The sequence below is a fragment of the Megascapheus bottae genome, chromosome 7 (assembly GCF_031878675.1).
Source record: "Megascapheus bottae isolate mThoBot1 chromosome 7, mThoBot2.hap1, whole genome shotgun sequence".
Classification (NCBI taxonomy): domain Eukaryota; kingdom Metazoa; phylum Chordata; class Mammalia; order Rodentia; family Geomyidae; genus Megascapheus; species Megascapheus bottae.
In genome coordinates this window covers 1176522-1188677 of record NC_143515.1, presented here as the reverse complement: position 1 = coordinate 1188677, position 12156 = coordinate 1176522, and the positions used below count along the sequence as shown (strand labels likewise).

General features: G+C 38.7%; 1 protein-coding gene across 4 annotated transcripts in view; it reads left to right on the top strand.

Moving 5' to 3' along the window:
* Positions 1–12156, top strand: part of Lims1 (LIM zinc finger domain containing 1) — a 122618-nt gene that overhangs the window by 34584 nt on the left and 75878 nt on the right. Inside the window, exon 1 of one of the 4 annotated variants that reach the window (XM_090336281.1) lies at positions 9005–9402. The exons of the other annotated variants lie outside the window; for them this stretch is intronic. The gene's annotated coding sequence lies outside the window, so the exon portion shown is untranslated. Of the gene's footprint in view, positions 1–9004; positions 9403–12156 lie in introns of those variants that run through there. 4 annotated transcript variants of the gene reach the window in all.

The following is a 12156-nucleotide window of genomic DNA, read 5'->3' as shown; positions in this document are numbered from 1 at the left end:
TATTTATTTATTTATTTATTTGCCAGTCCTGGGTTTGAGCTCAGGGCCTGAGCACTGTCCTTGGACTTTCTCAAGGCTAGAGCTCTACCACTTGAGCCTCAGCACCACTTCTGGCTTTTTTTCTATATATGCGGTACCGAGGAATTGAACCCTAGTCTTTGTGCATGCTAGGCAAGCACTCTACCACTAGGCCAAACTCCTGGCCCCAACTCCCAAGATTTCTAACCCACTGAGAAGCACTGTGATCAGCACTCTTAGCATCCAGTCTTTCCCTAGTGCTCCTTTGTCCATGTCTTAAGAGTTCCCTTGTAGAATATTCTATAATTTTTGCCCAGTTATTTTGGCTTTGCACCCACCTAGGGTGCAAAGCATTTTTATTTTTTTCTCAGTGATCTCAAAATAACCCTATAAAACTAGTGATATTGGCTCCACTGCAGCATGAATAGACTCACTTGTATTCACATATTAAGTAATAAATGTTGCTGAATTCCTTCTAGAGACTTGGTATGTGCTAGGCTTTGGGGATAGAAAAGAAAACACAGCAGATACAACTCTGTCCTCCTGGTATATTACATTTTTGTTGGGGGGAGGCATTAAAAGATTGATACTTAGGGGGTGACAAGCTAGAAGAATGAATTGCAGAAAGACACAGGGGATATAGTAGGTAGCCCGCACATTGAAGCAAGGTGGTTGACCACAGCATGGCTATTTTCCCTTTGAGAAAAGACCTGAGAGTCAGAGGGAGAATAGTAATACTTAGCATACTTAGCAAGAGAGAAGCACTGAGCGAGCAGCAAGGATAGATGCAAGAATGTTTGAGGAATTCATTGGGATTAAAAGTTTCTCATTTCATTGGAGTTGTAAACGGCTGATATTGAAAGTAGCTTTTTTTGTTCTTGTTGTTCATTAGCCTTTACAGTCTCAGATCACTCCCATGTATCTGGTTTCAAAGATTCAGAAACCCAAAGTAGTCAAAATCATTTTAAGAATGGAAAAGGACAGTTTTTTGTGTGTGTCAGAGTACACACTAAAATTTTGCACTGTGTATTTTACTTCTGACTATATCTGGATAATTCCCAAAGCTTTGAATATCTTATTTATGTACAAAGTACATGAGTTTTGTAATTGAGTTTCCATTTTTAAGTGGCTGAAATTGCTCCAGAGGTTGTGGAAAGCCAGACAAAATCATGGAAGGAGTTTTCAAAGAAGAGCTTAAAGCTTTGAAAGAAAATATTGGCTTTGTTTTAGCACATTGAAGTTACAAATTGTGTAGATTGGGGCTGGGAGTTTGGCCTAGTGGTAGAGTGCTTGCTTTGCATGCATGAAGACCCGGGTTCTATTCCTTGGTACCACATACATAGAAAAAAGCCTGAAGTGGTGCTAAGGCTCATGTGGTAGAGCTCTAGCCTTGAGAAAGCCCAAGAATAGTGCACAGGCCCTGAGCTCAAGCCTAGGACTGGCAAAATAAATAAATAAATAAATAAATAAATAAATAAGAAAAAATTACATATAATATATCAGCTCTCTTCTACACTCAACTGCAGTCTTCTGGGTCCTTTTCTCATCGAATCTGATAATTTCCTTCTGTAAATGCCAATTTTTCTTCTGTGGGCAAGGCTGTTCAACTGGCCTGCTTCTGCTCCCTCACCTTTACTAATCCTCAGTTTGACTGAAAGGTAGGGAGAAGGATGATGCTATTCATGACTGCTAAGTATTCTAGTCTCCGTTTTGAGTTTGCCTTATTAAATGTATTGATTTTACAAATCAGACATGGGAAGCTCAGAACTGTTAAATAATGTGTCCTAAATCATCATCCCTAAGATAGCAGTGTACTTTGTTTTTATGGTCTCTGTTGCTGCTACCTTATCTCTTTTCCAGCTACCTTTTAGATTAAGCAGGCTTTAATGCGTTAATAATGATTTTTAGTATTGGAAATTTATTATGTGGGTTCTGTTGAAAATGTGTTCCCGAGTTGTAAACTTAATATAGATACTGCTTCAGATTTTTTAAAAAAAAATTTTATTGTGCCAATTCTATGGCTTGAGCTGAGTCTGCACTTTTGTGTAGCTTGCTTGCTTATGACTGGTACACTACCATACCTTCAGTTCAAGCTTCAGATTTTTTTTTGTAATTAATAAAAGGGTTATATGATATTTGCCAGATAGAAGGTGCATTAATTCACATACATTGATACCCTTTCACATGTCTTGGTACCCCTTACCCTCCCCCCTACCAGCTTCAGATTTTTTTATAGTAAAGTTGGTGACTAAGTGAATATCACTTTGATTTTTACTGTACACTGTCTTGCTGTTTTGTGTGTATATGTGTTGAGATTTAATAATTTTTGTGAATGTGCTTCCAAATTTGACAGAATATTCTTACTGTTTTTGAAATATGTGTACTCTGTCTTGTTGTAGGCTATATCTGTTGGTAACAATTCTTACTGCTATTGAAACTCTTACTACTATTGAAGTTTTTTATTATGTAAATAACTTATTACGCTATAGTTTTCCTTGACTAGATATATGTTTATCAATGTGTAATTTGTTCTGCAGGGTCAAGGCCGGGTTTTTAAATCTTGGGGTAATATGTTTTCTGATACTCTTATAGACATAGTCAGGAAACACGAAAGTTGACAAGGATAGTATTAATGAGTTTGTAGTTAAACCTTAGGCTTTTTTTTTTTTTTTGTGGGTTATGGGGCTTGAACTCCACCTGGGCACTGTTCTTGAGCTCTTCCGCTTAAGACTACTGCCCTACCCTTGAACCAAGCCCTACTCCCCATTTTCTAGAGATTAATTGGAGGTAAGAGTCTCAGGTCCTTTTGTGCCTGGGTTGGCTTTGAACCTTGATTCTCAGATCTCAGCCTCCTGAGTAGCTAAGATTACAGTTGTGAGCCACCGCGCCTGACTTTTGAAATACTTTCAAATGTTAAACTCAAATCACTTGGTGTTGTCATAATATCCTGACCATACAGAGTAAAGGGTATGTATACTTTCCTCTAAAATTCCTTTAACCAAATAATGTTGTAGCTGCGCTTTTAAAAAAGCATTTCAGCTTTTGTAAGTATAAGAGATGTTTGAGTTCAAGAAATATAAATAATTTTTTAACCTAGTTCCTGAGAGAAATGATGTAGGCATATCGTTTCTTTATTTCTCAAGAATAAATTTAGTCTTATATTTTAGGTTAGCACCCTGGATTACTTATTCTATACCACTTTTTGGTACATATTCATGAAATTTTGTATGCAATTTCATGCCAAACTATTGTATTTTCCATTTATCTTCCTTCCTTCCTTCCTTCTTTTCTTTCCTTCCTACCTTCCTTCCTTCTTTCCTTCCTTCCTTCCTTCCTTTCCGTCCTTCCTTCCTTTCCGTCCTTCCTTTCCGTCCGTCCGTCCTTCCTTTCCGTCCGTCCGTCCTTCCTTCCTTCCTTTCCGTCCTTCCTTTCCTTCCTTCCTTCCTTCCTTCCTTCCTTCCTTCCTTCCTTCCTTCCTTCCTTCTTTCTTCCTTTCTTCCTTTCTTTCTTTCTTTCTTTCTTTCATTTTTGCTGGCCCTAGGCTTGAGCTCAGGGCCTGAGCACTGTCCTTGGACTTTCTCAAGGCCAGAGCTCTACCACTTGAGCCTCAGCATCACTTCTGGCTTTTTTCTATGTATGTGGTACCGAGGAATTGAACCTGGGTCTTTGTGCATGCTAGGCAAGCACTCTACCACCAGGTCAAACTCCCCGCCCCGTGTATTTTCCAAATTTTATATCTTAATCCTAGCTCTAAGATGCTTCATAGATTTGTAATAACACCATAGGTTTGAACTTTCAATTTTCATTTCATTTTTTTTCAAAGCTCCAGGGTTTAGGTGAAACTTTTTATCCCATTTTATGGATGCTTATGTTGAATGTCAGATATTTTGATCCATGTTGGTAGTTCATGCCTATAATCTCAGCTACTTGGAAAATGGAAGCAGGAGGATTGTGAATTTCAGATAATCCCCAGCATGTAGTAAGACCCTACTTTAAAAAACAGATGTACTGAATAAAGCTGTTACAGATAGAACATGGTACAATTAAACTTACATTTTTATTGTCAGTATATTGTTTATGCCTGTATGGTGTTTTCATGTGTGTGTGAATTTAGTTCTAATCTAAAATGGCGATTTCCACTATGTTAAATACATTATTATTATTATTATTATTATTATTATTTTCTTTTTGGTCAGTTGAAGGGCTTGAACTTGGCCTGGATGAAGTCCTCTGCTATTTTGCTGAAGGCTAGCATTCTACCTCTTTGAGCCACATCTCCACCTCTGGTTTTTGTACAGTTTGTTAGAGATAAGAGTCTCCTGGGAACTTCTATGTCTGGGGTAGCTTTGAACCAAGATCCTCAGATCTCAGGCTCCCCAGTAACTGTGATTATAGGTGTGAACCATTGATGCCTTAAATATTTTTCATTGATATATAAAATAGAAAAAGTCCATAAATCTTTTAAGAACATAGCTTAGTGACTGCTGACAAGTGAACACAATGAAATGATTTCAAATGTGAATTAATGAAGCTAGTTAATTGCAGTGGACTTAATATTTAAGTGCAGAGCCTCTGGATTCCAATGAACTCTGTTTATTTTAAAGTTTCTTTATAGTCCATTAATGCTGATTTGAATTGAGTTGACTTCTAACTTCCAAGTTAGTATGTTTATTTAAGAACAATCCATTGAGAACCTAGTGTTCTAGGCATGGGTGTTGGGATGTAGTTGTGAATAAAAATCACCACTTTTGACAACTTCTACTTGAGACCAGCCTAATAAGGACTCATGCAAATTGCTTTGGGGATGTGTCCAACCTTTGGGTAAGTTTGCAGGGGAAGTAACATGTAGAAGAGTCCCATGTGAGTGGGAATCATCTGGAGATAGCATTCTAGAGAGGAAGAGCTAAAGGCCAGAGGCCAAAAGGGAAAGGAAGCAGGATGTTGAGTTCTCTGGCTGCTTTGGAGCCTGGGAATCTGGGAGGGGAACTGGGAAGTGCTGGGATAGGGCAGCGAGGTCAGCTGTTACTGCTACTTTAGTTTCCTTGTTATAAGCAACAACTTGCTATGGAAAAATAAGCTAAGGAGGATTTTATTGGAAGATAGTAGGTTTCCATCCATAATTAACGAAAGGGTTGAACAGCTTGCTCTCTGAGAAGGCACATAAGTAGGGCAGTTGCTGCCTGGCATGAAGTTTTCTACAGGGCTGTTCGCTTAGTCTACTAGCTCTAACTACAAAGTGTTCCATTTCTAGTTACCTTTCTAGTGTTTGAGGAATAGCTTAGCTCAGGTTTATTGCTAAAACTAGAAGCCAGATGATAAGAATGAAGACATATTTAATCACGGTGGGTAGGTGGCTGTTATGTAATTAGGACATGCTACTTGGAGTGTACAGAAGCTACTGAATAGAAAGAAGACTGTCATAGTCTGGAGAAGGAGTGGATTAGGAGTAATGATCTGGAAGGGGTGGATACTTAGAAACCAGTTAGAAAGCTCTTGCATTAATACAAGTGAGAGAGAATGGTACCAGTAGTAGGGCTGTTCTACAGACCGGGGTGGAGGGAAACAAAAGAATTATGAATTATAAAATACTTAAAGGACTTGACAATTGGACCTGGGAATGTTTCTTAGATTAAGGAATTGAATATAACCCCCATGATTTTGGATTGGGCTAGAATCCTTACATTGAGAGCTAGTTTTCAGGAGAGGTATGGAGCTTTCATTCCATTTTGAAGTTTAAATTGGAACACAAAGCAGACCACATTTAACCCAATTTGGACATAAACCACTGTTGTGTGGTGAACTGTTGCTGGGATTTAGATTCTGCCATTAGAGCATCTCACTGTAACATAGTTGTATCTGCCAGCACTGTTTCTCTGCTTTCCTCTCCCTAAGCTGCCAGACCCTTCCCACACTGACTGCCTTGGAATCTGCAAACGGCTTTTCCTTTCTCCTTTTATACTTTGGGCAAGTTGAGGTCTGAATGGGTCAGGGGAATTGGAACTTGTTCTCTCAGAAAGGCTGCAAGAGCTGGAGCATGAAGGATAAAAGGTTGCTATTATTTAGGGCACTTTAAAAGCATTATGGTTTCATGGTAATATTTTCTGGAAACCATTTAGTTTGAGTTTATGTTCTAATTTTAGTAGTATTCAGTGTTGTTATCTTACAGAACAAACCACTTCAAACCTTGACAAGAGGTTTCTTCAGGGGCATTAGTCAGTGCTTTTGCTGAAGCTTAATGGCCTTGGGTTAGGGAATAGGTATGACTCAGGTGATAAAAATGCCTGCCTTGGAATCCTAGACTCATTAGTCACTAGTGGATGGCCCTAAGGAGGAGCCACTGGAACCTATGTAATGTTTTTTGTTACCTCCATAGTTGCAGAGGAGGGGAACCTTTATTCTGCCCATTTATGAGCCATCTAAAATTATCAATGCAGGCAGATGGAAGAAGCTGCCAATGAGAAGCATACATGTCTGTCCTTGTCCTATCATGCACTAAATGATTTCACAGGCTTCATATCCAAAAGCCAGATGCTTTCCAACCCTGAATTAGGGCGAGTCACACTACATCATAGGTCTAAAGTACATGAAGGCCACAGATGCTGGATGTCATGAAGTATACATTCACAAAACTTTGGTTAAAAACAAGAAAGGAAGTTAAGTGCCAGTAACTCACACCTGTAATCCAAGCCACTCAGGAGGCTGAGACCTGAGGATCATGATTCAGAGCCAGCCCAGGCAGGGAAACTCTCAAAAAACTACTCAAAAAAGCCAGAAATGGCACTGTAGCTCAGTTGGTCTAGCTTTGAGCAAAAAGAGACTCAGGGACAGCGCCCATGCCCAGAATTCAAGCCTGAGAACAAGAAAAGAAAAGGAGGGGAGGCACTTTTGTATCATTATCAGCACACAAACCATTATACAGTTTTAGATGTTTAATTACTTTTTTTAAAAAAATTCTTTGGTGCTAGTGATTGAATCCAGGGCCTCCAGAACACTAAGTACACACTCCATCACTGTCTTGCCTTCTGTTTGCACTCTGTTTTTCTTTATCTTACTTAGATGACCAGGTCTTTTAAAAGAAAACGTGGGGCTGGGAATTTGGCCTAGTAGTAAGTAGAGTGCTTGCCTAGCATGCATGAAGTCCAGGGTTCAGTTCCTTGGGACCACATAGAAAAAGTTGGAAGTGGTGCTATGGCTCAAGTGGTAGAGCTCTAGCCTTGAGAAGAAGCCCAAGGACAGTGCCCAGGTCCTGAGTTCAAGCCCCACAACTAACCAAAAAAAAAAACAATGGTTAGAACATACTCAATTTTTTTGTTGTTAAGTGAGAAGTAATTGGCTAGCTAGGTTTTTCAAATGAAGTTGGTTAGATGAGGGGACACATGTATTATAGAAATGAATATGATAAACTTGTTAGGTTACAAATAGGTTTTGTAAAAAGGACCTAAGAAGAATATATTTGTATGGAGAAATTGAATAGCCTGATAAAATAGATAAATCAAGTCAGGTGTTTTGTTTTTTTTTTTGAAGTCAAACTTTATGTTTTCTTTTATTCTCAAGCAAAATAGTGCTTCTGCTCATCTTGTGGGAAAGCATCCAGTTGAAAGTGCAAGAGATTAAACTTTCATCCATACAACTTAAGTCTGAAACAACAAAGGATATTTTACAGAGTTTCTCATGGTCATCATTTACATTGTTTCTGGTCATTACTTTCTGATTTTCCTATCCACTGTCCAGAAACCAACATTTGTAGGTCCTATAAAGTAGGCTGGCCCATTCAAGTGCTTCAAGTCAGGTGATTTTTAAAGGACAGAGAGGAAGAGTTATGAAGTATACTGGACATTGCCTAAGTAAAAAGTTTAAAAAAAATCTGTGTTCATTCAGAGTATATTCTTTGGATAATATTTATTTTTATTTTCTTTATTTCTTGTGAGAATCAAGATAGAAGTGCCAATGGATAAGGAAAGAGCTGGTCCTTTTTCAAGGGCGCTGGTCCAGACTAAAGAGTGTATAGAGCTATAGCCCCATCTACTGGGGAGATGAAGACTCACTCTTCCCTCTAGGAGATTAGAAAAAGAAGTTTATAAAGCAACTCTTGCAGTGTAAATGAGAAAGGACCTGAGAAGGGTGGTGCTGATCCACCCTGTACAGCAAAGCTGTACAGGCTCAAGTAAGACCTTCCAGGCCAAGCAGCCAGTGTAAGCAGCATTCTCACTGTGTGTCATTGCTGGAGATGAAGGTTTAGGGAAATAGATGAAGCCAGGTAATGCTGGTGTTTGTGTGCTACCTTAATGGGTCTCTACTTTAATACAGAAGAAAGCTGTTGGTGGGTTTCATCAGGGTAATGAGTTTGGAGAGATCATTTGCTGATTAAGTCTGTTGGGTTTGATTTAAATAAACCAGACTGGAGATGAGGAGTTCAATTAGGTTGTGGCAGCAGACCAAGTGAGTGACCAGCTTTTCATTAATTGAAGAACATGACCTGCATTAATTTGTCCTACGTTCTTCCCCAGCCTCAACCAAAGATCCCTTTATTCTTCTATGGAAGCTTGGCATCAAGCAGTCTCAGGAGGTGACTCAGTTGGATATATGGGGCCTGATCACATTGCCCTTGCTCTTTGCACTGTTTGTTAAGGATATCTGGGGCAGAAGGAACGGTTTCCATTGCTCAGCCAGCAGGGCCTGACATGCATTGCTAAGCTGTCCTGAGTCAAGCCACTAGAAGATGTAACAGAGGCAAACCACTTAGCACCCAAGTGGTAAGGCATCTAGAGGAGACCTAAACAAGTTCTGTCAATTCACATGAAAATATATATTGTCGAGATCCAGGGGAATGAAAGTTAGGATATTATGAAGGTCTCTGCCTTCTGTGCCAGTTAGTTACTGGCAATTTTTGTAAATGTTTGTCTGCATATTACAAATGCTTCAGTAAGTCTGTGAATGAATGCCTTAACTTCACAAAGAATATAGAACAACTTAGCAGGATGTGAATTATGACATTTGGGGTGTTGCCTTATTGCTTCAGAATTGTGGGGTTATCGTGTAACATGTCATGTCACATGGTTTGACTAAATACAGGAACACAAAAACCTCAACTTGGTTTCATTGGCTCAAATATAATTCAAGGCAGCAGATAAAAGAAAGAGAAGGAAGTACTAATGAAATATAGGAAATAGGAGCTTTGGAAGATAACACTCTCCCTGATATGAGAATGAATTAAAATAAGAGAGATACCAAGAAGGAGGTCTTTTACTCTGAGTTAAGAGAATGTAGAGACACTACAGGGAAGGAGCTTGGAGTCTCTACTGACTTCGTAGAGGTGAGCCTGTGTATGTAAGGTGACTGAGGCTGAGAAGTGGACCTGACATAGTAAACCAGCCTCCACACCAGGTATTGTTACTTTTCTGGATTCAATTGGTTTCCATTTGACCTATCTTTCTCAGATACTCAAACTTAAAAGATGTATATTTGTATAAACACTCATAGACAGTACCGCAAAGGGCCTTGTTTAAGTTTGTTATCTGTGTTAATTAAAGTCCGCTCCATGCTTCAAGGGCAGTTTTACAAAAGCAAGGATATCTTGTAGATTTCACAGCAAAGCTGAACATGGAAGGGAAGCTAAACCTATGTTTCAAAAATACTTCGTTTACAATGTATATGGGTATTCATGAGTGTGTGCATGTGTGTTTGTGTGTGTGCATGTGGGTATACTGCAAAGTTTATTTGGAACCTGGGAAGGCATTTAAAACATCTAGCTCTTTGAGCTGATCTGTTCATGGTCTTTCTTACTATTTTAATAGTTTTGGACCTGTAAGGAGATACTCTTTATTAATTTATTTCTTATTCATTGAGCCTGTTTATATGTGAGAAAAAAAAACATTTCAAAGACCATGGATTTTAGAGATATAATATTATCCTAGGGGCCAGGAGTTTGGCCTAGTGGTTAAAGTGTTTGCCTAGCATGCACGAAGGCCCAGGTTCGATTCCTTGGTACCACATACATAGAAAAAAGCCGAAGTGGTGCTGAGACTCAAGTGGTAGAGCTCTAGCCTTGAGAAAACCCAAGGACAGTGCTCAGGCCCTGAGCTCAAGCCCAGGACTGGAAAAAAAAAATATCCTAATATCTTAATCTGCTTCTTGAATAACATTGAACAACTTTAATATCTGAGTTGTGGAGTCCTCAAGCATGAATTGTGAAGAGTAAGTAAGATGATTAGTGGGATTTAGATGGTTAGCTAAGGGCCCCTTTTATTGTGGCAAAGTATATATAATATAAACCAGTTATTTGGTGGGAGGTGGGAGTCACAAGAATCATGGTTTGAGACCAGAAAGTTAATACAATGCCATAGTAACCAGTATTTGTGTGGATATAAGTGTCTTCCCAGCTATGCCTCCTATAAATAGGAGGATCTCCATCCAAACTACCTCAGGCAGAACTCAGGATATTATTGGGGAGGGGGAAGGGGGAATAACTAAAGCAAAAAGGACTGGGGGATATGGCTCACATTTTAAAGTGCCTTGTCTAAGGACCATATTAGGCTCTGAATTCAAACCTCAACATCTCTAAAATACTTTATATACATATATACAATATGTATAGAATATAGCACATAAAGATGTCATTTTAATTTTCTTTAAGTGTACGATTCAGTGGCATTAACTATATTTATAGTGTTTTGTGCAACACCACTACTCTTCCCAAAACTTGGCCATTTACAATCCCACCCTTAGTAACTTCTCACTTGCCCACTCTAGATATTTCATGTGTCTAGACTCTCACAACATGCAATTTTCTGTCTGTTTCTTCTTGGTAAACTGAGATTTATTCACCTATGGCTTCCTTCCTTTATGACTGAATATTACTATGTATAAGCGTATAACATTTTGTTTATCCTTTCAGGTGTTGAAAGACTCTTTGATTGTTTCTACCTTTGAGCTATGGCAAATAAGGCTGCTATGAATGCAGGTGCACAAATCCCTATTTTCAGTTCTTTGTGCCTATATCCAAGGCTGGAACTGCTGGGTCATTGCAGATCATCAAACTGTTCCTGTCATATTGCCTCTTCTCCACCTACTTATGCATATTTCCTTTAAGATATGAAGCCACCAGAGCTTAGAATTGAAAGCTATAAAGTTCTGTTTGGTATCCAGTAAACATAGCTTTTCTTCAGTTCCTAAGAGATGTAGTTTTTTCCATCCTTCCATGCCTGGCTGTTTCTGTATAGAAAGTCCTTCTTTTCCTTTGTTTTTTTCCTTCCTTACCTTTTCTCATCTTCAGTAATTCTTCACTTTCCACTCTGCTTTATTGGCCTTCTCTTCCTTCTCTAAAGATATAACACCCTTGCTGGAGCAGAGCTACTACTGTACTCTATAGGAGAAGGCCATAGAGGCAGAATGTGACCTAGGGCTAAGTTGAATGGACTCACAGTCAACTTTAAGACACACTTCCATAGGAATTAGTACTTATACTAAAAATTGGTATTTGGGAAAGATTAGATGGGTAATGCGAAAATATCAACCAGTGGGAGACTCAGACAGCAGAGCTGCTAGTATACCTGCTGCACAGCAAAGAAGAAATAAGTGAGAAAAGAGCTCTAGATTGCCAAGTCAGATGTGATTTCTTAGTTAAAAAAGGTGCTAAAAATCCCTTTGACCCTTGCCTCACCAGTAATTAAAAGTCAACATTGAATTTTATTTTACTCCTAAGAGCATTCATTATAAGGGTCATAACACAGCTGATACAACAGTCCTATGTAAGTCTATTACATGTATCCATACAGCTCAGGAGAATTAGATGCACTCATATAAAATAAAATTCTAACAAAGCCACATTTAAACTTAGCACTAGCAATAAGCTATTGGTAATACTCTTAAGGAGAAAATGAAGAAGAGCCTGAATTTTTAGATTAATTTTAATAGTTTATTAATGCATGAACTTACGTGTATGGAGTTGAGATGGGATATGGTATATAAGTGGTGCAAATAAATAGGCAGCTGTGGGTAAGGGAAAGATTTTGTCTAGAAAATTTACCACATACCCCAGCTTCATGAGTGAATTATGTGGAAGCACTTTGGTGTCCCGTGATTCATTCCAAAATGACTAAAATTATCCTCTGAATATATTCACAGAAAGGGAAGTAGCGT